This window comes from Arvicola amphibius, chromosome 13 (genome assembly GCF_903992535.2).
Source record: "Arvicola amphibius chromosome 13, mArvAmp1.2, whole genome shotgun sequence".
Lineage (NCBI taxonomy): Eukaryota > Metazoa > Chordata > Mammalia > Rodentia > Cricetidae > Arvicola > Arvicola amphibius.
Genome location: NC_052059.1, coordinates 6,273,168 through 6,297,236, shown reverse-complemented (window position 1 = coordinate 6,297,236; position 24,069 = coordinate 6,273,168). Strand labels below are relative to the sequence as shown.

At 40.7% G+C, this 24,069-nt stretch overlaps 1 protein-coding gene across 1 annotated transcript in view; it reads left to right on the top strand.

Annotated features, from left to right (window-relative positions):
- Gpc6 (glypican 6) overlaps window positions 1–24,069 on the top strand; it is a 1,031,356-nt gene that overhangs the window by 633,829 nt on the left and 373,458 nt on the right. The gene's annotated exons all lie outside the window — the stretch shown is intronic.

Here is a 24,069-nt window from a genome sequence, read left to right as displayed (position 1 = left end):
AGACCGGCTTGGAGTTCTTTGCAGTGGCTAATTTTCAAACAAAAAAATCAGCAGATGTGACAATTTCCGCAAGATGTTGTCAAAATAAGAGCAATCCGCCAACAAATCAAATCAGGCTCATGCTCAGCTGCGGGTGTGTTTCTGGTATCGGGAGACTGTCGCAGTGTCAGCCCTGATGGCTTGATCACTGCAGATGGCACAATGTCAATTTTTCTCATCCTCCCTAATGGCTCGCTTTACAGCCACGGTGCAACACTTCTAGAATTTTCTTACACCCTTCCCCCACCCTACCTACTGACAAGGAGACTATGTTGGGAATAAATGGTTGGTTGTTTGGAAATAAAATGAGATCATCTACCAGAGAGAAGTTTTAGAGGTCACAGGAAAAGATGATCCATTATGAAGGGACTCAATGCTTTAAGGAATTCCAGGCGTTCAACACTCAGCCTTACATAGTAAAAAAAAAAAAAAAAAAAAAAAAAAAGGTAATTCCCCAAACAATTCAGTCACTGCAACCTCAGCCTGTGATGGTAGGACTAGTTCTAAGAAAATGAGGTCAGCCCAGTGTTATCATGCATTATTTTGAGTGTCAAAAATGGCCATAAAAGTAGCTCATTGCCATCAATGGCAACTGGATGGGCCATAATGGTAAAATACTGCCTTCTCATTACAGAGAGCTGACATTGCAGAAGCATTCGGGATCATGCAGGGTAGCCCAGCACAAAAGTCGTATGATGTATCATCTCTTCCAAGGGCTAATCAGAAACAGATAAGAGAAGGAAGGGAGAGGGGGTCATGCACAGTAAATTCTATTTCCAGAGCATAATGGGAGGGAGGAATAAGATTGTTTTGCAGACACTGGTGATGTGGACGGGAAAAAGTGAGGACTGTGTTCTCTCACAGTGGCACATTTCATTTCTGATCAGCCTTCCAGAAATACCCACGGGGCAAACGTGACTGAGAAGAGTGCAATGAGAAGTCTGCGGCGTCTCCGATGTCTGAAGTGACTGGTGGTACACCAGCTCACATTGCTTACCTATTAGGAAGAGAAAATAGCCGGCTCTTTTCCATTTCCATTTAGGCTCTGGCAATTCTCACTCTGTTTTATAGGCTTCTACATGGGAATAAAATATATTACAGTATTATATACATTCTGGAAAATACCATCTTACATTACACTCAGAGCCTTTGTCCAAAGGAAAAAGTTGTAGCACTCTGTCCTGAAGAGAGAACAAGGGGGAGAAAACTCATTGAAGTAGATAGTTCATTTTCACTTGTATGTTTAATAATTATCTTATTACTTGGGGGATAGTGAGGGCAGGAAATACAAAACTATTGAGTTAATGGCTTGGGTATTGTGTGGATATAGGGCTTTCTGTTTTGTTTTATTTATATTTGGAGACACTTTTGGTGAACTAAAATGTGCATGATTCTTTGCCTTTCTCTAACCTGTTTTCCAGCCCCTTCTATTTGGGCTGGCAAACCAAAACTTGCTTGCATCAGTAGGGTGTGGTGCTGGTACCATGTGAGGTGGAACATCAAGAAGACTTGAATCTCCCTCTTTTCCTCTCTGGGACCTGTCATCTGAAGGTCAAGTGAACCTGCTAACTGCTAACTTATAGATACATACATGTGCAAGGCCTTCTCCCACCATCAAGTGAACATCTAAACCAGACCATATAAGTAGGTGACCTAGGTAGAAAAACCTCTTCTTAACTCAGCCAAGATCATTGATACCCAAAATAATAAACAGATGAAAGATTAGTGTTTAAATCACTTTGTTTTCTGATAATTTATTGTGTAAGAAAAAATATAATACTTAAAAATAATAAAAACTCAATTCTGAGTTGATGAGCTCGCTCTTTCTGAAGCCCAGAACTCCATCTCTTGTGACTGCGAGCCACTTGTAAAAAGAAAAGCCACCATGATCCACTGAAGGCTCTACTTTCCTGTCTCTTGGGGAAATAATCCACTGAAAATTTAGCGAGCGAGCTGTGAGACACCCTCCTGGAGCACATTTTATTGGCTGTTCCACCTTAACGACAGATGAAAAGCCCTGGTACTCATTCCTAATCTTAACCTGCTGAAGCCAAGTATACTAAGCTGCTAATTGAGATTACTTGATGACGTAATAGGAAATGATATTGTGAGTATGGTACAGCTCCAAACCACAAGGCAGACTTGTAGAACTGGGCCGGTTCTTATTTTTTGCACCTGCTTTCAACTATTCAATACAGTAAACCAGGGAACAGGGAGCCAAGATGTATTTCCTTTCACATGGCCTAGATTTTGTGCTTTGTATGGCCACCAGGCTGCAGCTGTAATGTCCCTCTGATGTATGACTCACTGGGATCTTTCGTCTTTGCTGTGCTTTGTTTGCTAATTCAACTGTTACAAAAACTTAAGAAACCTTAGTTGGCCTAGATTCACCAACGTGGTCAAGTCTTTGGCTCTGATTTAACACTTTTAATAAATTATTTGAGAATGAAAGAATAGTCATGATTTGTTTTCTACTTATCCCTACTCACTCATCCCCCTCCACCCTCCTCCCCTCCTCCCTTTCCCCTCCTACCCTTCCTTTTTGTTTGCTCCTTTCAAGGCAATATCTTACCATGTAGCCAAGGCTGGCCTTGAGCTCACTAAGCAGCCCAGGTTCAACTAAATCTGAAAGTCCTTCTTCTCCTACCTCCCAATTGTTAGAATTGCAGGCACATGCCACCACAGTATTGTAAAAAATATCTTTAAGCATTCACTCCATAACTGATATTTTTTACTGGGATGATAAGGTAGAAACAAGAATAAGAAATGAAAGGTAGAGGATTCTCCAAATACAGAAAGAGTTGATTATGAACTATCTACACACAGGGGTGGCTTGGCCACTCTTCCTCTTATTTCTATAAACATGTATTGACTAGCCCCACTGTGGTGGCCACCTTGTTGGGTAGTAGAGGAATGAAGATGAATCAAGTGTGCTAATCTCTGTCAGAAGTTTGTAATTCACTTGTAGAGATGGCCAGAGCAAAGATTAGAGTCCTTAATATATGATAAAAACATGTCCACAGTGCACAAAAGCCATGCTTTCAAATTTGAATAATGATATGGAGGAAAGAATCTCTCAGAACGTCTGTTCCCCAATGCAGATACGTTCTGTATTTACCAAGCTCATGCACTAGAAGATATAAAATATTTCTGATTCCTGATGTGACAAGTGTCAGTGCTTCCTCTCACCTGGCTCCCAGATTATTGATGTATTAAGCATCTTTCTAAGTTTGGTGACATGGTGCACCTATAATCTCAGTACTTAGAAACTTGAAACAGGATTGAAGACCAATCTTGGTGGCATAACACCTTAAAAAACAAGCAGAACAAGATATCTTGCTTCTGGTTATCCGGCAGTACGTCCACCACAGTGTGGACCCAAAAGGACTTACATCTGATTATAGCAAAGTGGAAGTAAAAAAAAATTACTTAACCTATTAAATAAATTTTAGAGAAATAATTAATTGCTTGAGTTTTATTTTGAAGTTCTTTACTATTTTTATCAAGTGTAAGCTCATGGAACACAGAAATAAGTTCTTAGTCCCCTCTGTGCTGCTAACACAATACACATAGCAACGTTTCAACAATGCTAGCAAACTGATTGCAAAGACATTCTGCAAATACCATCTAACAAACGATATTTCAGGTACTTGTGGTGCTTTGAATTAAAACGTCCCCCACAGACTTACGCTTTAACACCTGTTTGTTGGAACTGTTTAGGGAAGTCTGGGAGATGTTGCTGGAAGAAGGACATGTGGAGGGGGTACACTTTGAAGTTTCAGAGCCAGGCACCCTTCTTAGTTCACTGTCTCTGCTTCCTGTTTTTACAGTTCAAGATATAAGCCCACATTGACACTTCCTTCTGTACGTTGCTTAGTTTATAGTAACAGCAATAGAAAATAACATACAGAGTTGAGTTGATATGAGAAAATTAAATGGACCATTGTAACTTCTTTCTATAAATGTTTTGAACATATACATTAAAATAAATCATTTAATGCTTTCTCTGATGAATGTACTTTTAACTTAGGATCCTTTGAACTCAGACCTTTCCAAAGAACTTAATTATGAAGTTCAGAATTATTCTGTTACACTTAATAAAGTGCCTACCACAGCAGAAAAGTTAGAGGATAAAGTAGAACTTCAAGCTGTATGGAATCCCTAAAACAGGAAGTGGTGAGAAAATAATAGCTTATATCTTAATATTTAAAGCTTGATTTTAAGGAAATTATTAAATGTAAAACATTAAGTCTGTGAATCCTCAAACTTCAATCCTTAGCCAATGGCCATTCAATAATCACATTGTTCTTTGCCCTAAGGCACTGGCTAACACAATTATCTTGACAACCCGTTCATAATGGCCACAGATCAATTTTCTGTGTTACACATACTAGCTTTTTCTCTAATGGAATGTATTCTGATCATGTAAGACAATCTCCAGGCAGTACTGTCTTCTCTGTGATATAAAAGTCTTTCTCAGGAAGTCCGTGATGACTTGCACAGCACCCAAAATCAAAGACTTAGAAGATAGCCGTGTCTGATCCATTTAAAATAGCTGCACGCTTTCGTATCCTTTTATACACGATTTCAGATTATAGGTCTATATATGTTCTCTCAGATTGGCTGTGAAATATATATATATATAGGTATATATATATATATATATATATGTCTATATATGTTCTCTCAGATGGGCTGTGAAATATATATAGGTGATCTCATCATACCCTATTACAGTGAATAGGGATTATGAAAATATCTGTAGATCTTTTCTTATTCCATCTTAATAAGATGCACATATATGTGGGTGTAACTATCTTAATAGGATATACATGTGCATGGCTAGGAAACCATTTCCTCTAGTTAGGTTTTGTTCATTGATGTAATGGTAGCCAAGTCATTTGGGTGGGTTTGCCATCGCTGCAGTCCCGGGGATGTTGACATTTGGACGAAAACCTACAGTGGTTCAACACTGAATAGATTGGTCCGGTTAGTGAAAGCCGTCTTCCCAGGGATGGCCCATCCCTGAACATCTTTCACTGTGAATGGGGCAATCGAAGACTCTTCCTAGAAGACTGCTTTATCTTTGAGTGTGGTCCTCCCTTTCCTTGTTATGTTGCAACGGAAGCCACTGAAGAACTTTAGGATACAATGTACTCCAGGGATACCTGAGCAGAGAGTCAACGCACATCTGGTTCTGTGACACTGAGGCTCTGCAAAGGCAACCAGCCATGAAGCTGACGTCACCTTTGCTCCTCCTTCTTGCTCTTCTTACATGTTATTACTGCACCCCTTTGTTCTCACTTGTGTTCTGTCCTTGGAATTGAAGTTGTGGCCTCTCACATGCTAGGCAAAGCGATCCACCTCCTGAGCCACGTCTCCGGCTCTCTGCTTATTTTCCATTTGGAGGCAGGATCTTCTAAATTGTCTAGGTTGGTCTGACCTCAATTTGTAGCTCAAACAGGCTTTCAACTTGCAGTCCTGCCTCAGCCTCCAACTACCTTGCTCAGTCTTTCTGTTATTCTTAATTCAGTTTTGTAGTAAAGGCCTTTTAATTGGTACCATTAATGAATTAAGACTTTAAAAGTATTGGCAGTTAACAGTGATATTCACAAACCCAATCTGTCAGGTCCTGACCTGGTAGAATTATGCCCACTCTACATAAGAAGTGAAAAGACCTATAAGTATGTATGGATCCCCCATACAGTGAGCTGAGTCATGTCTTGCCAAGTACTTGGGAAGAAAACAGAAATAAGTCTTGGGGACTGCTTATATTCCCTACTCTCTTGTTAATCCTTCAATGGAGTGAGTACCTAAACTAAATGTCTAGCAATCTAAGTGATCCCTGTATCATGGCTGGACACACCTGACTGACTTCGTATTAAGAAAACTAGGAATCAGCTCAGCGTGATGAATGAGTAACTTGAATAACAGACATTTTAAAATAGCATTCGTAACCTATTAGAACGTCTAAATGGAGGAAACAGAGATCAATAATCAAGAGTTTGCTAACATGGAGAAGTGCTTGCCACTTTTCCTGGGCTGGCTGACATCCCCTACAGTATAATTGCGCTTACGACTGGTTGTGTGTTGCCCAGACTTGCACCTGTCTCCTGAAAAGATGTCCTCTGCCCCCTTCCATGCTGCTGTTGCTCCAGATGCTGCAGCTTTAAGATAACATGAATAATGAGATGCCCAGTTGTATGACACTGTGTTGGATCGAGCTGTCTCTGGTCACTCATGCTCCCTCCCTCACGAATGAGGTGCTAATTTGTAAATTCTGGTCAACAGTAGTGTTTGCCTTGCTCGGTGCCCTAGGATCTGAGTGTAGTGTGGCACCCCTTTTAACACTGATGCCTCAGAGAAACAAGACTAATGTTTGTAAGGTGAGGTCCCAGATTTTAGCGTCAAGGGAAGCTGTTCAGGACCTTTAGTCTTCAGAGCAGAGTTAATGCCATTATTATATACCCACGATATCTTCAAAAGGACACAATAAAACATGGCAAATATCTTTCCCACTCAGGCTGGAATTTTGATAGAGACCTCAGTTAGCCAAAGTAAGAGATATGTAATTTAAAGAAAATAAAATTGTCGCCACATCAAAGTGAATTAGATTTCTGCTTATACTTTTTTACTTTTGTTTTTGTTTTTCAAGACAGGGTTTTCTATATAGCTTTGGAGCCTGTCCTGGAACTCACTCTGCAGACCAGGCTGGCTTCCAACTCACAGAGATCTACCTGCTTCTGCCTTCCGAGTGCTGGGATTAAAGGCGTGCGCCACCACCACCCAGCCTGCCCGGACATCGTTAAAAACAATTTTCCACTACAGTATGCATTATTCACTTAGGATGTGTTTTGTGAGGACATTCAACTTCAGCACATGAACCATTTCTGCCTGATTTAGTTCAAAACCAATTATTTCATTCCTGAAAAGTCAGAATCAGAACACCAGCTCTTACTTTGCACGACTCCAACATGGCTGAATGTGTCCACCAACAATTTCAAAAAGACTCTGTTCAAGCAGCAATTTCTTGACAGAAAACCCAAAGAACAGTTGCATTCTACATAGAATTCCTTAGATAGCACATCTGAAAGACAGTAAAATATGAAAAATCAATTTGCAAGTTTTCGTTAACAATCTCAAATATTTATTTTCCCTGGGAACACACAGCCAAAATCCAAGCAGTAAATTAATAACCCTGTTTTGAAATGCAACTTGTTAAAAGTCTGGGAATTGCAAGTTAATAAATGCATTTTCTGTTGCATATATACCATTGAATATCATTGAAATAGTTTATATATTACACTCTAAATGTTATACTTAAATGAAAAAAAAAAATCCCCCACATTCGTGGAAAAAACACAAAAGACATGGCATTTACTGGAGCTCAATGGGACCCCACAGAACTGTCTTCTCCCTGCAGGACTGCGGAAATGCAACTTAGAAAAAAATGGAAATCACGTGGCTTTTGTCTTCCTTGGCAAGGCTACACCTTGAAGAAAACAGAAGGTGCAAAAAGAAGACCTGTTCCTCAAGAAACCCCTCAGCTCTAGGCCCAACAGCTCCCCCCACCCCATGAAATGACCTCAGCTCCAGTGCCTATGCCCCAACATTGCTAATCTTTGATTTTGATGTCTAACCTGACTTAATAGATTGAGCCTCCTGTTGGACATAGAAATATCCCACACCAGGTCAGCAGCGGTACAGAAATCGGGACACTCGGCCTGGCTGCTCAGGTCACATGTAGAGGCCTGGCCCATCCTCGGGCACAAAAGGCCAACAAAATCAGATAGTGCCTGGAGTCCAGCCTGGACCGAAGTGTTGCCTTGGCCTGCAACCCATCCAGGCACACAGATTAGGCAAATGAAGCCTGGCTGCAGAATGCTAAGCTGTCCCCAAGCACACTTCACTCAGGATTGGCAAAATTTATTAGCCAGCAGCTATCAAATTTGATTGAGCAGCTTGCTAGGGCTGGTCCACAGGAAAGGGGCAGTAGAGGAAGCAATGCAAAGAGAAGGAATAAAAATTAAAAGTCTATACAGATTGAGTTTGGAGATTATTTTGTTTCTCCGGAGAGATGGTGAAAAATCCTAGGATTTTTATAAATAAGGGGAGTGCTCATCAGCAGGGTATCAGGCAAAAGCACATCATTATCTCTGGAGATGTTTTGCAACCTGAAGTTGAAATTTGCGGTTTCCCAAATGTGGAGCATCATTTTTCATTGCTTTGCCCTAAAATGCAGATACTGTGTCTACATATATCACTTGCCACACAAGCTCAAGGACTGAGCTCCAATGCCCAGAACCTGCATGAAGCTAGCATGAAGCTAGATGTCATAACACATGTGTGTCATATGAGTGATTCCACAGGGAGATGAGAGGCAGAGGCAGGATAATCCCTGGCAGTTTCTGGGCCAGCAAGCCTGGTGTAGGCAGCAATAAGCAACAAAAAGACCCTGACTCAAACAAAGAAGATGGTGAGGACTGATAACCAGAGTTGTCCTCTAAATCCACGTGTCCCCAGTCATGTACATAGCTGAGTATCCTACATACATAACACACAATGTATACAATATACAAGCATGCATGAAAATACAATGAGTTAAAATTTAAGAAAGTTCCATTCTTTGTGGATTACATTCTATATACTGTTACTGGTTATGAACATTAAAACTAAAAATGTAGGTTACACTCTATTTACCAATGCATAGTGGTTACATTGAAGCAAAATATAAAATATGTCCAAATGACAAGCAATGTTAATATCAACATGGAACTTAGACTATTTTATTAGAAATAGCTTGTAGTAATTAATATGTGATTAATGTTCATTTCTTAAAGGATGGCATCGTATCTTTTCTCAACTACACGTACTTTTCTTAAGGTGAAGAGGTACCGCCAAGGGCCCATATGAAAATTTTCCTTTTATTCCACTTACTATATTCAGAAAAGAGGCTAATTATCATTAGACTTTTACTGCATCCTAAGAGTCTACTCTTCTCCTTTACGTCTGCACAAAGATCCTGGAGTGAGATTGCTGGTTTATCATCATTTTCTAGAAATGAAACACAAGCTTACGCCTGTTCTTCTAAGGTTATAAACCTGGCATTGGCGGAGTCAGCTAAGCCTTTCTTTCCTACTTGCGGGTTTTCCTTTACATGCTAGGGAGGTTTTCAAAGCATGGCCCAGACCAGCGACATCACCGTCAGCTGTTGATTTTAATTTTACTCCATCTTGGACCTGTCGAATCAGAAACTCTGAAGTGGAGCCCCACAATCTATATCTAAAACTTTGAGGGCCACTGATCTGTATTAACGCACCCTAAAAATTTTAAAGATGATTAATATTATAACATCTTTTATATCTATATTTTTTAAATTTTCATGTTAGAGTCTGGCTAAAGAACTATTAGTGAAGTGTTTTATTGTATACATTTTTTTCTGGAATCTTATTTTGGGTACTTCTTGATTGGTGAAGGCAGTCGTTGATAATAATCAAAACTCTAGAACCAACACTGATGGCTCCATTAAGATGAACTTTGTGAGGCATTCTGTGGGGTGCTGCGGGGGCTTCCATACTGCTCTCAGATGAGACCACCTTATGCTAGAGCTCAACGGTGGGTTCAAAGCCTGCTCCTGAGCAAATCTGGTTTGCAGACTGTGAGTAACGAAAAGAAAGTTATGTCCACCGAAGGAACAATGGGCAAGACCTGTGAGGGCTGCGTTACTCATTACCACACTTGGTTCCCTGGCTCGCTGCGCTTTCCATCTGTGATCCAGGCTTGGCTATTTGGCTTTTCCCTTCCCTCTGATGTGAGCAATGCATACATGCGGAATGTCATTTACATATTTCTCAAGTCCAAAGCGTTTTGGCGTTAACTGTATTAGAATTTTAAGAACTTATGTGTGATTAGGTGTAATTTAATATAGATATGGCCAGAGTTAGTGTCCCTGGGTAGCCAAAATTCAATTTTTTTTAATTAGTATTTGAAGGGGAAGGCCTCCTCCAGCCGCTATAATCGGATTTTCACCGTATTTTTATTCCTTTCCAGATCTGACTGTCTTAAAATTTAATTACTGTTAGCAAGACCTTTCTGGGTAGAATAGAAATAGTCTCCTAATAGTGTTAGCATATTAAATGTAATTTTCAGGTGGCCCTCCTAGGATCCAACACTTCCTCAGTAGAGCCAATTTCACTGCCCCTTTTTCTGCCCTGACAGTTCACATGCATTCAACTCAGAAATATATTCTTTCTCTGACTCCTCAGATACTATTAGACTCCATTGTCCTGGCATATTAGAGTGTTCATTCATTTGTGATAAGACCCATCAAATCTGATATGCATTTTAATGAGGTTCTTATGAATGTTATTAAACATGCTAATTATAGCCCTTCCAGTACAAAATGTAGACTTTTGATGGTTTGTTGAGCTCGTTGTATAATTTTAACCATGCTGATCATTCATAATTGAGAACAGGAGGGTTTTGGAAAACAAAACAGAGATGGCTACATAAATATATAAGGAAAATGCACATTTTGTATAAAAATAAAGGTCAAATGACTCAAATTAATACAGCTGCCTGAAAATGTAATTGCAACCACATTTAGGAAGAAATAGGAGAAGAAAGGAGAGAGAGGGCTTTCCGTTGCTGGAGTCCTTCATTGGGGACAGCATCGGAAGCTGTGAGCGGATGCTCATGGCTGCCCTGCCCTGGAACACCAACTCAGTTCTGGTGTGAGCAGCTGATTCTCATCCATGAAGAGCTCTCCGGAAACCCTGGTGCTCGTGCCAGGAGAGGGATGAGCACCTGCAGCCTCTACTTGCCCCAAGGGGTTGTTTGTAAGCCTGTGGGCTCCTAATGACTTAGAATTAGCATAACCATATTTCCAGTTTGGTTTTAATGCCTCAAATCAGAAACAGCACAAGAATCTAAACAAGATGTTTTGCAAGTTTTTAATGGTTTAATAGTAATTCCTCCCCACCCCACCCACCTTGTGCAAATTACAGAGTATCATGTTAAATTATAAAATATAAGAGCCCCGAGCCTGCAGTTGGTGAGACATGAATTTGTCCTTTGAAAGGCTGACAGCCAGAGTTCATTTAGCAGGGATAGGTGTCCAATTGTGTGCTTTGGATTCACGTTGTTTTTGTTATTAAAGTTTTAGATACCCTTAAAATTTTAACTACCTTAAACACTGGATGTCTTCTTCTCCCATAGACTACGTTTTCTTACCATTGTTTTTACTTGTATGTTTATGTATATACAAACAAACAGCATACTATGAAGCAGTCCAGTTCTGGAGCCATTGCTCATGCCTTTAATCCTAGCAGAGAAAATCTGATCTCTGTGAATTCAAGACCAGACAGATCTATATGTAGTAAGCTGCAGACTAGCCAGTGCTACACAATGAAGTCCTTTCTCAAATAAATAAATAAATGACAGGATATTATCACTGAATGGTCTGCCTTCTTGTTGGGTAATTAATTAAGCAAAAGGAAAACATAAATGTATGAATATGTTTGATAACTGCACAAACTATGGTAAGACATTTAGGTTTCAAGTTCCCAGTTAAATGACTTAGAATAGAAAGAGTATCCTGAAGCTTGGTATGACTTTTGCACCAGTATAATCACAGGAATCCATAGTAAGAGAGGAAACAAGTTGCTGTTGACCTGGAAGGTGGAAGAAGAGACCATGAACCAAGGACCATGGTGGCATAGAGCAGCTGAAAAGCAATCCACTCACACTGTGACTAAATATTCCATTTTAGTACAAATATCCTTGTCCAATTTCTACCTGTCATATTAGACACCATGGGGACACTTTTCTGTGAAGGGAGGATTCCTTGAGTTCTGATGGCCAGGGAGATGGATCACGAGGGCACTTTTCAGTATTGTTCTCTTTCCTGTTTGAAAGGGACTTCACGGTGGTAGGGAGTGCTAGGTGGAGAGTCTGGCAGCTATTCAGCCTGGCCAATGCACGGGTTGTTACTAGTCAACAGCAGAGCTAACTACAGACGGAGTCAGCGTGCGGACCCTTGGCACTGATGCGACACTTGCTGTGGAGTCGGTGAACTCACCTTGAACATGGAAGTACTCTCAAGCCTACAGTTCAATCCATCCATAACGCAGCGGTCAGGAGCAGCAGGACCACACACTGATCCATCAAAGAGGGAAAACTAAACGGGACAAAAAGCCTATCTTTTCATAGAACAAATTACAGGTTGCTGAGGAGGCTTAAGGGACTAAGAATCATCGTAGCTGAAGATCTAATCTATTTACCATAGACTGACTAACCAAGCACAACTCCCAGAATGAGAAGACTTAAAAACAACGTCACCCCTAGGCACAGTATAGACGGACGCTGCCTCGATTTATAAATGGAAAAACCAGGGAAAGCTGTGACACACTTCAAATGTTCATATAAGAGCTCGAGGAACTCCCTTCCTGGCTCGAGACAAGCTCTTTCTACACTGTGCCAAATGGATTCAGCCCAAGAAAGATCTTAAGATTCCCTAACAGAACAAATGGAAGTCTGGGAAGATTGTTAACAATGCTTGTATACAGTCCAGGACATTGGCAGCTTGTGCCTGCCCCAGCTGAGGTGTTCTGTTTTGCATGGGTTACACCATAGGGAATTTTAAAAGATCAGTATAGACAGACATCCATATGGCCCTGGTGCAGATAGATAATTAAATTAATTGAAAACAGCCCTTCCCCTAAAGTTTTAAGTTTTGAGCAAACTGTCAATTTCTTTTTGTTGTTTTTGCTGAAGCAGAAAACGGTGCTTTGGGCTTTGATAACCCTTTCTGGTTTTCTCTGGGGTGGTGGATAAATCAACAGTGGGATGTAGACACTTACAATTTCCTATGAGGAGCTCCAAAAGTGCACAGCGCACTGGTGTTCTCCTTATCGGAAATAGGGAAACTGTGCACAGCGCACTGGTGTTCTCCCTATCGGAAATAGGGAAACTGTGCACAGCGCACTGGTGTTCTCCGTATCGGAAATAGGGAAACTGATTGAGTAACTATGGAGCTGGTACTTCTCGAGATCCTCTTAAACACTGGCAACTGCACAATCCTTAGCCCTTGCTTTTTGTAGTATGTGCCCTTGACTCTGGGACCTTCCTGGCTTGTCCTCCCTCTGTGTTCTTCTGAGAGACTGAGACAGTATGCTGCCAAGTCTGGTCCTATGGGAGGGTTCATATCTCACACTCATCTTTCTTCTTTGATTATTGGGTACACATGTCTGAGATCCTTTTGCCGTAAGAGAGGCTTTACCCTGTAATGCACAGTTGATCCTACTGAGCTCCTTGCAAGACACACAGGACGTCAGCCTGTTCTTCCGCCCTGCCTTCCTTACTCTACATCATCTCACTGCCGTAAGGAAATCTCCCGACGAGGAACTCCCAAGGAATCAGTCTTAGGGAAATCCATGAGTCTGCAGCTAAGGGATTTGACCAGAGACAGTGAGCGCTCACTAAAATCCACCCAGTAGCTATTTTTATTATCTCAAATATTTTGTTCTCTGGTTTGATTTGCATGAAGAATAAAATCTAATTATCTTATTCTTTTAAAAAAGCCACACATATCTGAATTTTAGGCCCATTTTAAATGTCTTGAAAAGTCTTCATCTCCTGAGTTTGAGCTCCTTATTAGCACTGATCGCTGATTCCAGAGCAAAACTTCTGCTTTATTATAGAACTGGTAGCTATTTTTGAGCATGTGCTAATTGCTACTTCTTATCTGATGAGCCCATTGTAAAAGTTTCCTTGCAAGAACTTAACATTCTCTAGTGTGTCACTGTTTTCCTATGCAAATACAAAATATCTCAAAATTTCCAATCTCAAAGTTTTTGTGCTATGTCATTCAGTGGGGAGTTCATTATACAAATGTTCGTCCTTTTCTAGGGGTGAGGGTAAGCCTGGTTTATTAACTCGTGATGGATAAATTTTGTTTAAAATAACAAACTTGGGAAAACTTAATTTTCAATTTTATATTCAAATCATGTCGGTGGCCCAAGAAATGGAATTTATTAAAGAAAAAGCTACAGCTATTTACATAATTTTCTGTGGCTGAAACAAGAGAAAAATCTGGCTGCTTATTGCTGCAGCCTGGCTTAACTTGGCTTTCAGATGCTCATTCACTAACTCAGGCCTTTTTTTATCCCCAAGTCTCTATGGATTCCATATAAAACACGCACTTTAGCTAATGTAAAAATGGCATCTTCTTCCATTTTCCTCCAAATCATTTTACAGCCACATGTGTTTGCTGCTAAATCTGCCTGACAGTCTCCTTTGGTAGCTGTTTCCATTAAAGATTTAGAAGTGATGGTACAGCCACTAAAATTGCACTCCATGTCTTCAATAGAGTTGTACCTCTATTTTATTCATCCATGTGGCCCAGACTCTTACTGTTCATTCAGGAAATGGGTAGGAAGGATGTCTTCCTTTTCTTCTTATTTCCCTTGACACCACAACTGTGCTACAGCTTTCCTTCCCAATCTGCTGAATTCCCAGAGTAAAAGGCATGGGTCAGCTCACCAGGGTGAGCAACTGGACTAGAAATTTTGTATGCTTGGGACACGTCACCAGGGTGAACAACTGGACCAGAAATGTTCTACGGTCTTGAAGCAAAGCAGACTCCTCAGCATTTCTAATTTTCATCCTGTGCTCATGGGGCCCATAATCTTCTGAGCTTTCCCATAGAGAAAATAGGAAATCTATACTTATTGTTAGTCAATGGGATTCAAAAAGACAATCCCTATACACGATCACATTCTAAGAGAGAAGACAGACAGGAAATCCTAACACAGCATGATGGATACCACATGTTTGAAGTAGACTCTCTGGAGGCTGAGAGATACGGAAAACTTGCTCATCGGCTGCCTTGGGAAGGCTGAGAAAGAAGTCATGGGAGGGTTCTAGTTGGCATGGTTTATTACTTTAATTGAAAAGATGATTTGGAGATACTAACTCTAAACTATGTTATTCCTCTATCTATTGTTACTTATGAAATTCTTTTCCCCAGCCATCAAAAACCAGAATTTGTTGTGGTCTTTTATTCTCTCTCATAACTACTTTCTGTCTGTACCCACCATATTACTCAAGGGTCAGGTGGAATCTGGTGCTGAGAAGCCCAAATGCTAATGGTTTATGGAGGAAGGAACAGGCTTCCGCTCCTGTGTGCTAACATCTCTAGCATCCTGATAACTGAAGCCTGTCAATCTAGTCTTTTTCTTGAGGTTTTTCTTTAGTATCCCCACCTCTATCAAAGGTGATGAGCTGGGTGTGGACAAAGACCGTCTGCACTGTTCCTGCGTCTCCAGTTCTCATGGCCACAAGCTAAAGATTGCTAGATGATCTGAAGAGAAGATCTGTGTCAAGGAGTTCCAGTTCGTACCAAGATTTACAGAGATCTGTGACTGATAGCTGCTCTTTCTGCACTGTCGATTTGGCAAGATGAGTTTGGAATTCTGATTAATATTTGTTACTGTATAATTTGTGTATAACTGTCTGGTAATCTTAGAGTCCATGAACAAATAAATTTATACCAGCCAGCGATTGGTGTCACACAACTGCATTCCAGCAGTTGGGAGGCTGGCACAGGAGGGTTGTAAGTTTAAGGCCAGTCTAGGCTCCATAGTTGTAATCTGACTTTATCCCACCCCCAAAGAAAACACTAAAATGATTATTAGACAATAGTTAATGCACATAGAGTTGAGAAAATCATCAAAGTGAATTTCACTTGAAATAAGAAATACTACGAACTTAAACAATGGGGGATGTGTGTATATATATATATATATATATATATATATATATATATATATATGCAATGGGGCTAAAATTATATATGTGTGTGTGTGTGTATAAAAAATTGTGAAACCTTCTTATCAATGCAAAACAAGAAGTCAACATTGGGAAACACTAGTTACAATAAATACAGATAATTTTCTGATCACCAAACTGGATCATATTATACAGTAACTGTTGGCTAGGCTCAGTCAATAACTGAATAAGCTAATGGTTTTTCCATAGGTGTCGGGAGCTTTAGTAGAGGTAGTTAGAGCCCAGCATTAGAAAGGGTCTCACAAAAGCACTAATGATGAATTGACATGAACATTTTCTATTCTACTTCACTGTAGTGTAAGGCCATCTCTCTCTTTCTCTCTCTCTCTCTCTCTCTCTCTCTCTCTCTCTCTCTCTCTCTCTCACACACACACACACACACACACACACACACAAACAATCTGCTTTCTTCTCTCAGCAAATAAGTATAATGTCATGGAGGATTTGTGAAGTTCAGGATGTTGGGTGGCCATTCACCCATGCAAATTCTATGAACATGCCCACAGTTGAGAAGAGGACATATTCACCTTCAGAAGGCTTATGAGACTGTCAACCCAGCCTACGTTTAAGAGCACTGTACAGTCACCTAGCAAGGTGAGCGCGAGAGAAAGCGCGAGAGAAAGGCACTCAAGCTTCCATGTCCCAGTGCTGTGGAACCTCTCTCCAGGCATGCGTAGGTCCCAGTGCTGTGGAACCTCTCTCTAGGCATGCGTAGGTTCTGTAGGTTCTTCAGAATTTTGTTGACAGATGTATGTATAACAGCAAGAAAAATTCTTCTCAGAAATTCTCAACATATGAGAAACCTAGACAATTTCAGGCTCTTTGCTCCATACAAACTAGTACGGGTTTGTAATAACAACAACAAATGACTTTTTCTTCGTCCGTTTGTCTGAAAGGGTGTGGTCTTTCCCCCAAAAGAGACAAAAATGAACAAGGCATTGAAAGGAAACAAGTGGACATTGGAATATTCACTTGGAAGTTTATAGGATATTACAATAATGTGTGGGAGACTTAAAAAAAAGAAACACATTATCAAAAGGTTATTTTCCCAAACGTTGGCACCTCCTATGTGCCAACATTTCCTAGCTCCAGTACTCATCCATCTTTGCTGACCTGATGGGCTCCAGCAGCTCCCGGATAAACACCAAGCACACATGGAGCAGAGCTCCGAGGGCCATCATCACGGAGGAGGCGCGCGCTGTTTTCTCTTTCCCTTCCAGGGCACACTGTGACATTACCCTAGCGTTATTTAACATATGAAGTAGGCTTTGCAGATGTAATAAAAAAGCTCTCCTAGTTTTATTGTCACTCAGTTTTTAATCCCTGCAATAAAAGAATTGCACAGAAGGAATGCCCCACAACCAACGGAATAAAAAATGGCAAAAATAGAAAAGGATCACAGAAGCCAAAAATCCATTTGCTTTGCACAATGAACCCATGAAGCACATTTGGGGAGATTTCTTCATACAGTAAAGAAGTGCTCACATTCACATCTGTTGGCACACTTTTGTTAAAAGCCAGAAATGTTTGTATTAGAAACTGAGATCACAGTAATGAAGACAGCAAGCAAAGAAAAATCACACACTACTAATTTTGATAAAAAGAATCCTCAGACTTGATTCCCACCATCCTACTTATTGATATGAATGGAAACTGTAGGGTGCTGAACCTGTTTCTACTGACAGGAATATTTAATCACCCTTCCTATAAACCTCAACAAAAACTAAAAATGTTACTTACTTTTAAATGGGGGAGTTTCTTAAATAGTTGACTATGAGCTCATTGAACTTTGATGTAGACCCCAAATAAATTCTCTATTTGATAACATTTCTTATTTTAAATAACAGGAGAGAAAAATAATAGCGGGCATATCAAAATAAAATGTGTTTCTCTCATGTGGAAAGGGTCCACCAGTTGGCAGTACAAAGTCAACAGGGGAGTTCTCTGACTCATGAAATCTGCATCTTCCTGCCTCTGCTCTGCTCACCAGGACATGTGACTACCTTATGGCCCAACGTGTCTGATTGACCTGGGCCATCATCACCCACTTCCACCTACAGAAAACATGATTAGGAGGCATAACTCTTAGTATAAACATACTTCCCAGAACACACTCTGTGGCTTACACTGACTCTAGAATGTTGAGGCCATTCTAGGCCATTCCAGCCCACAGAACAAGTATTTTTTGTTTGGAGTGGCCACATAGTCACCAGAATATGTGAGATTCTATTACATAGGAAGGGCACACAGGGACACTCAGGAATACACAGGGTCACCCACACCTGACTGGAGTGGTCTGGACTTCCCACTGACTGGTTTTTTTTAGCTTTCGTTTTCCAAATAGCAGAGTATTTTTATGCCATATTAACAGTTTTGTTTTGTTTTGTTTTTAGGTAGGATCTCCCTATGTAGCCCTGGCTTACCTGAAACAATGTAGACCAGGCTGGGCTGGAATTCCTATAAATCCGCTGGGCTCTGCTTCCTGAGTCTTGGGTTAGAAGGCATGTGCTGCCATGCCTAGTACTCAAATTTCTTATGTTAGTAACATGGATTGTTCCACTATTCAACTCAGTTTCACACCGAAGGAGGAAGTAGCCCTAAGTATTGTGAAGCAGTAGGTCAGCCAGAGTGGTAGAGTTAAATGCATACCACAATTTCTGCGACTTCTGAAGTTGGTGGCGCTAATCACTTACTCCTCCTCCTACTTTTAATTTAGTAACATCCAATAAATTTAAGACAATAAGAAATTAAACTGATGTTTTAGATAATCCATCACAAAATATACTCCTGGGACCAATGAGAAGTATCAACAACAATATAAAAAGATCTAAGCTTTGTATTACAGTTTCAGTGCTAATTCTATTCTGACAGGCTAGAGAGATGGCTCAGCCTTAAGGACAAAGGCTGCTCTTGCAGAGGATGCAGGCTTGATTCTAAGCACACATGATGGCTCACAATCTGGAACTGTAGTTCCAGGGATGGGATCTGATGCATTGTTCTGGCCTCTGCTGTGCACAAACATGTATGCAGAAAAAAAACACCCATATAAGCAAAATAAAATTTTAACAAGAGAAAATTTTATTTTGAGAAAGAAATAAGATCAATGCATTGAGTATGTATTAAGTATACAAATACTTAATGCCTCAACATTAAATATGTAGAAGAAAATTTCTAAAAAGTAAAGTGGTATTTGAGCAACACAGAAATAACAGAGGCTTGGGTGCATTCCACCACTGGCTAAGTGAATATAAGTGAATGCTACATAATATTATAAAATGCAGATGGGGACACGTCACAAGGCCCCACCCCTCCATGAAGACACACAGGTAATCAATGAGGAAACAGTTTTTTGGCAGGAAAAAGCCCCTTGATATGTTATCCAAGCCCTAAACACATGTGAATGAAAGCAACACTAAATAGACTCGGTAAGGGTATGTGTGTGTAACAAAAATAATTAAAAACGAAGATCTATTACATTAGAGAGGGAATTAGGCGAAGACAGAAGAAGTTGGGGGAGGGTGAAATGTGGAGGTAGAATAAGTTAAAAACATACATATCTGTTACGTGCTTATTAAACAGATTGTGCTTTGAGTATTTTCTTTCTCTTGTGACTTCAATTATGAAGAACATAAAGGACAAAATAATTATTATTCAGCAGTCTGTCACTCAGGAGAAATAAAACAGAATCTTAACATTTTATTATTTTAATACTTTACATACATTATGACTGTGTAATTTTCAGTTGAGTGAACATTATACATGTCATTTTGCAAATCATCTACTCTTTCACAAATTACCGTTTGCCAATTAACATGAGAAAATGCTGGACTCACCGTCCAGCGTCCTGTAAAGCGTGAATTTAATGGTGGACTAGTGTTTGATTAATGCTGTGTGTCCATGCCATAATTCAAGCCGTGTTAGGAAAAGTCCTGTGTCGTTGCACGTTAAGTACACTGTACTCGTCCCGTGTGTGCTGTGCAGACGGGGACATCGTAATTTGAATAGTCCTAGGTCAAACTTGATCCTCAGTTTCTGATTTGGGAAAGGGGGGGGGGGGTTATGAGAAGGCTTGGTGACCAGAGCAGTGCACATTTCATAATAAAGAGAAAACCGATAAGCAAGATTTCTTGACATTAGGATGATATCTCTATACTTACATAATAAGTAACTTCTAGACCCAGAAGACCAGAGAAGGATAAATCAAACACGATGGTTTTGATCAGCCACACACACTTGCATCCGGTCCTTCATTCAAGAAACTTTTATGAGGCATCCATCATCTGAAAAATACTTCTAAATGTTTATAGTAAGCCTCTTATATTGTCAAATACAATCCACTTATTGAAGTTTTGACAAAACGTTCTAACTGCCATTACTGTAGCATTAACTGTTTAAGTAAATGTTATTTAACATATCTACTAAAGATTGTATAAAAAGATAAATTTCTAGGAAAATGTCAAAGTGGTTTCAGAATGGGAGTGGTGCCGTGCAAATATTCCTTCCACAGAGATTTCCCAGAGTCGGATCCTTGTTTTGATCACGGCGATGAAACAAGGGACACTTTCCTGCAAGCAGGGACGGAAAACAGTGAAGTGGGCATGCCGTTCTCAGAACTCTTGGCACTGTCATAGAGCTAAGGCCCTTCAACGCTGTCCAGCCACTTTTCAGGTTTGCCCATTTGAAAAGCCTTCTCCAATACAGGAGTCCATGGGGATTCACTTGTCCTCTGCTTCCTTTATCCATTTAGGGGAAGCTGATTTAGGGAAGTGTAAAGAGGTCTCAGGAGGCAGGGTGTCCAAAATGAGCAGAAGGGCAGCGGCAGGCATCCCCTGCTCTCCCCCTGTCTCCTGGAGTTCCAGATTCCTCCCATACTCCGGAGGCTTCTCACTGAATCCCAGCTCCCTCCAGTTTGCAGGATCCTTACTGGGCAACCCGGTTAACCACAGTAAATGACTTCCAACTACAGATCCGGGCCCATGAGACAGCTCAGGGTAGAAAGGAGCTTGACACAGGAGCCTGGCGACATGAATTCCAGAAATCTAGAACCCACCACACAAAAGTGCAAGGACAGCATTGATCCCACAAGAGTGTCCTATGACCTCACACTTGTACTGTAGTATCCTACTCCTAATAATGATAATAGTAATAATATCCTTTAAAAGAACCTACAGATTCTTGGGCCCCCATCATAAATACTCAGTGACACTTAACCACATTGGGACCTACGGTTGGATATTCCTCCAAAGTGCCCTAGATGAGCCGTCGTGATCTGTGGACATCTTTGGGAGCTCTACCTGCATGCTTGCGGAAATTCTGATGTCGTCTCCCTCTTCCCAGTGACCCAGAGGTTGTTCCTGTCCAGTCTCCTCCACTCTTCTCGCAGGCCATTTGTATAACATGCCTTAGTGATGAGAGGCACCCTTTATATAGTGGGTTTGTTCCACTGAGATAAGATTTCAACTTTATAGCAATAGTAAACAGTTGTAATATTCAAAGCATTCTCTTAGTGCTTGGGAACTGCAGGAATAAAACATCATTAATACCAGTCAGGAGGTTGGGCAGCCTATGATCAATGTGCTAACAGGCTCAGTGTCCCTGGGTGACTGTCTTTACTGGGTCATTGCATGGCAGAAGGAAGGGCACACCCTCTCGGATTTCCTCTTGATAAGACGAGTAATCACTTTCAGTGGTCCTTACCTTCATATCCTGATACCTCCAAAAGTCTCTCCTTCTAATACTTATTTGGAAATTAGGCTCGAACATGTAAGTTTAAGTCAGTGCGTATATAGGTATGCATGCCTCTGTGTTTGTATATGTGTAGTCAAGATATGTTAGAGCCATGACTAACACAGGAAGCATGTAAATAATGTTTTATGTGCTTTCTGTGGTATGTGTGTGTGTGAGTGTGGTGTGTGTGTTAAATACTTTGCAGATATAAAAGGATAGATTATAGATGTGTTGTTTTAATTCATCTCTGTAGCAACTCATGCAAGGTGTGTACCACTGTCTACCCCATTTTGTAAATGAGGACACTGAGATTCTGCTCTTATGTCTAAAAAAGTATAGAACCACTAATGCCAAAAGGAACAGAAAGGAGAAGACCAGCACAGGATATTAGTAGCTTTTTGAATGCACTGCAGCTTCTATCGCCTGGGTGAGAAGAAATGAGAAACCTGTAGACCGTGTTTTCTGTCCTTTCCCCCTTGGCACAGGCCTTTTTATACAGTCGCGTTTCAACGACTCCCAGACTGCAACTGCCTGTTTTAGCTTTCTGTGTTACAAATGAATTATGCAGTTCTTGCAGAGTGGGCCTTCCTGTTGCTGATAAATGATCACACATTTCATATGTGATTGTCTTTGATTAATGACAGGCGCTCCCTGCTAGTGACCACGGGGGAAATCTCAGGCCACGCTCTGCCTTCGCAAGGCTGACCAGGTGAAGCATCTTTAGCACACTCTTGCTCATCTGGCGGTGCTTTTCTAGAACACACAGTATTAAAAAGGATTCCACTGTGAAACTGGTGCCCTGGGGTTGGTTGTTGAATGAGAATTAACCCTTAGGCTCATGTGTTTGACCACTTGGAACCATTAGGTGGAGCAGCCTTGATGAAGCAAGTTCATCAGTGATTCATAGGCTCCTGCACTTCCTGCTTTTGCTCTCTGCTTCCGGCTTAAGGATGAAAATGTGACCAGTCGTCAGCTTCTTGCTCCTGCCTGCATGCCACACCTCCAAACTATCAGTGAACTCTCTCTACAGAACTATAAACTCAAAGAAACCCTTGCTTTCCTAAGTTGCTAAGACAGACTCGAGGACACAGCGCTGCCACATGGCTGAAGACACACACTGTGTGCATGCCATCTTTCTCTGGTCAGTAATGAGCTAGACTGGATCATAATTGGGTGATGTTTAGATTTGGCCATTGATCGTTCCTTCTGTTCTACCAGGGAAGAGGGCTTTTTAAATTAGAATTTAGTCAACTTTTCTCATATTCAATGCCATTTCAAAATGAAATTGATTTTAAAGAATGTATCCAAAATGTCAGTTTTCCAAAAAGAAAAGATTACTTTTCTTTTTCTTTTTAAACTATTTGGAAAAGGTGCCATGGAAAGGGGAAAGGAAAGCCCAGCTCTGGGAGAGTCACACACTTGAAAGCACCTGTTACACCTTGTGGGAATAGAAATGCTTGAAAATGCGCCGGGGAAAATGTTCTGTCTCACTGCCATTGACCAAGTAGGGTGACTGATGGCTTCTTGCCCTGGTGCTGTTTTGAATGCACTTATTCCTGGTGTTTGTTTCATTAAGAACAAACTTGGATTATTTTACTTGGGTTTGACTAAAAGCTGACCCTAGTAATAGTCTGAGAAACTCGGTAGCAGCCTTTGTTAGAGCACATTGCCTTCCCTACACGATCATCATGAGCACAGGGCAAAGGAAAGAAAATGTTATTTCTCTCTCTCTCTCTCTCTCTCTCTCTCTCTCTCTCTCTCTCTCTCTCTCATAGCTTTAGAGACTCTCCTACAACTAGCTCCTAAAACTAGCTCTTATAGAGCAGGCTGGCCTCAAACTCACAGAGATCCACCTGCCTCTTTCTCCTGAGTACTGGGATTATAGGTGTGCACCACTACCCCCAGCCAAAAATAGTATTTTTCTGAAGAAACACTGGGACTTGGAGGGATGAAATATGTGTGAATTCAATTGTTGTGTGGTATTTTATTTGTGTTCTAATAAATAAAGCTTGTGTGTAGATCAGAGGGCAGAGCTAGTCACTAGTCAGCCATTGGAGCTGGCCAGTGGTGGCAGACACTCGGGAGGGAGGTGGATTTGGGAAGGGATAAAGTGGGGTGGAGACAGGATCCGGGCCATTTGGGACTGAGGAACGAGACAGGAAGGAAGCAACTGGTGGCTGCTCTCTATTCTTTGTTCCTTTAGGTTTTCACACCGATATCTGACTCCTGTTTTTTTATTGATAAGATTAATTAGAATCACACTTTATAGAATAATTCTGTAGGGATAGCCAAGGCATAATATTCCATAAAATAAAATGTAGCACTGAGAGTGGGCCATGGGGTTTTTTGTTTTGTTTTGTTTCTTTCTTTGTTTTTATAGGTACTGATTGGGTCTATATTACCAACAGACTTGTCAGCAAACAAAGTAAAAATTTCTGACAATTTGTGATATCA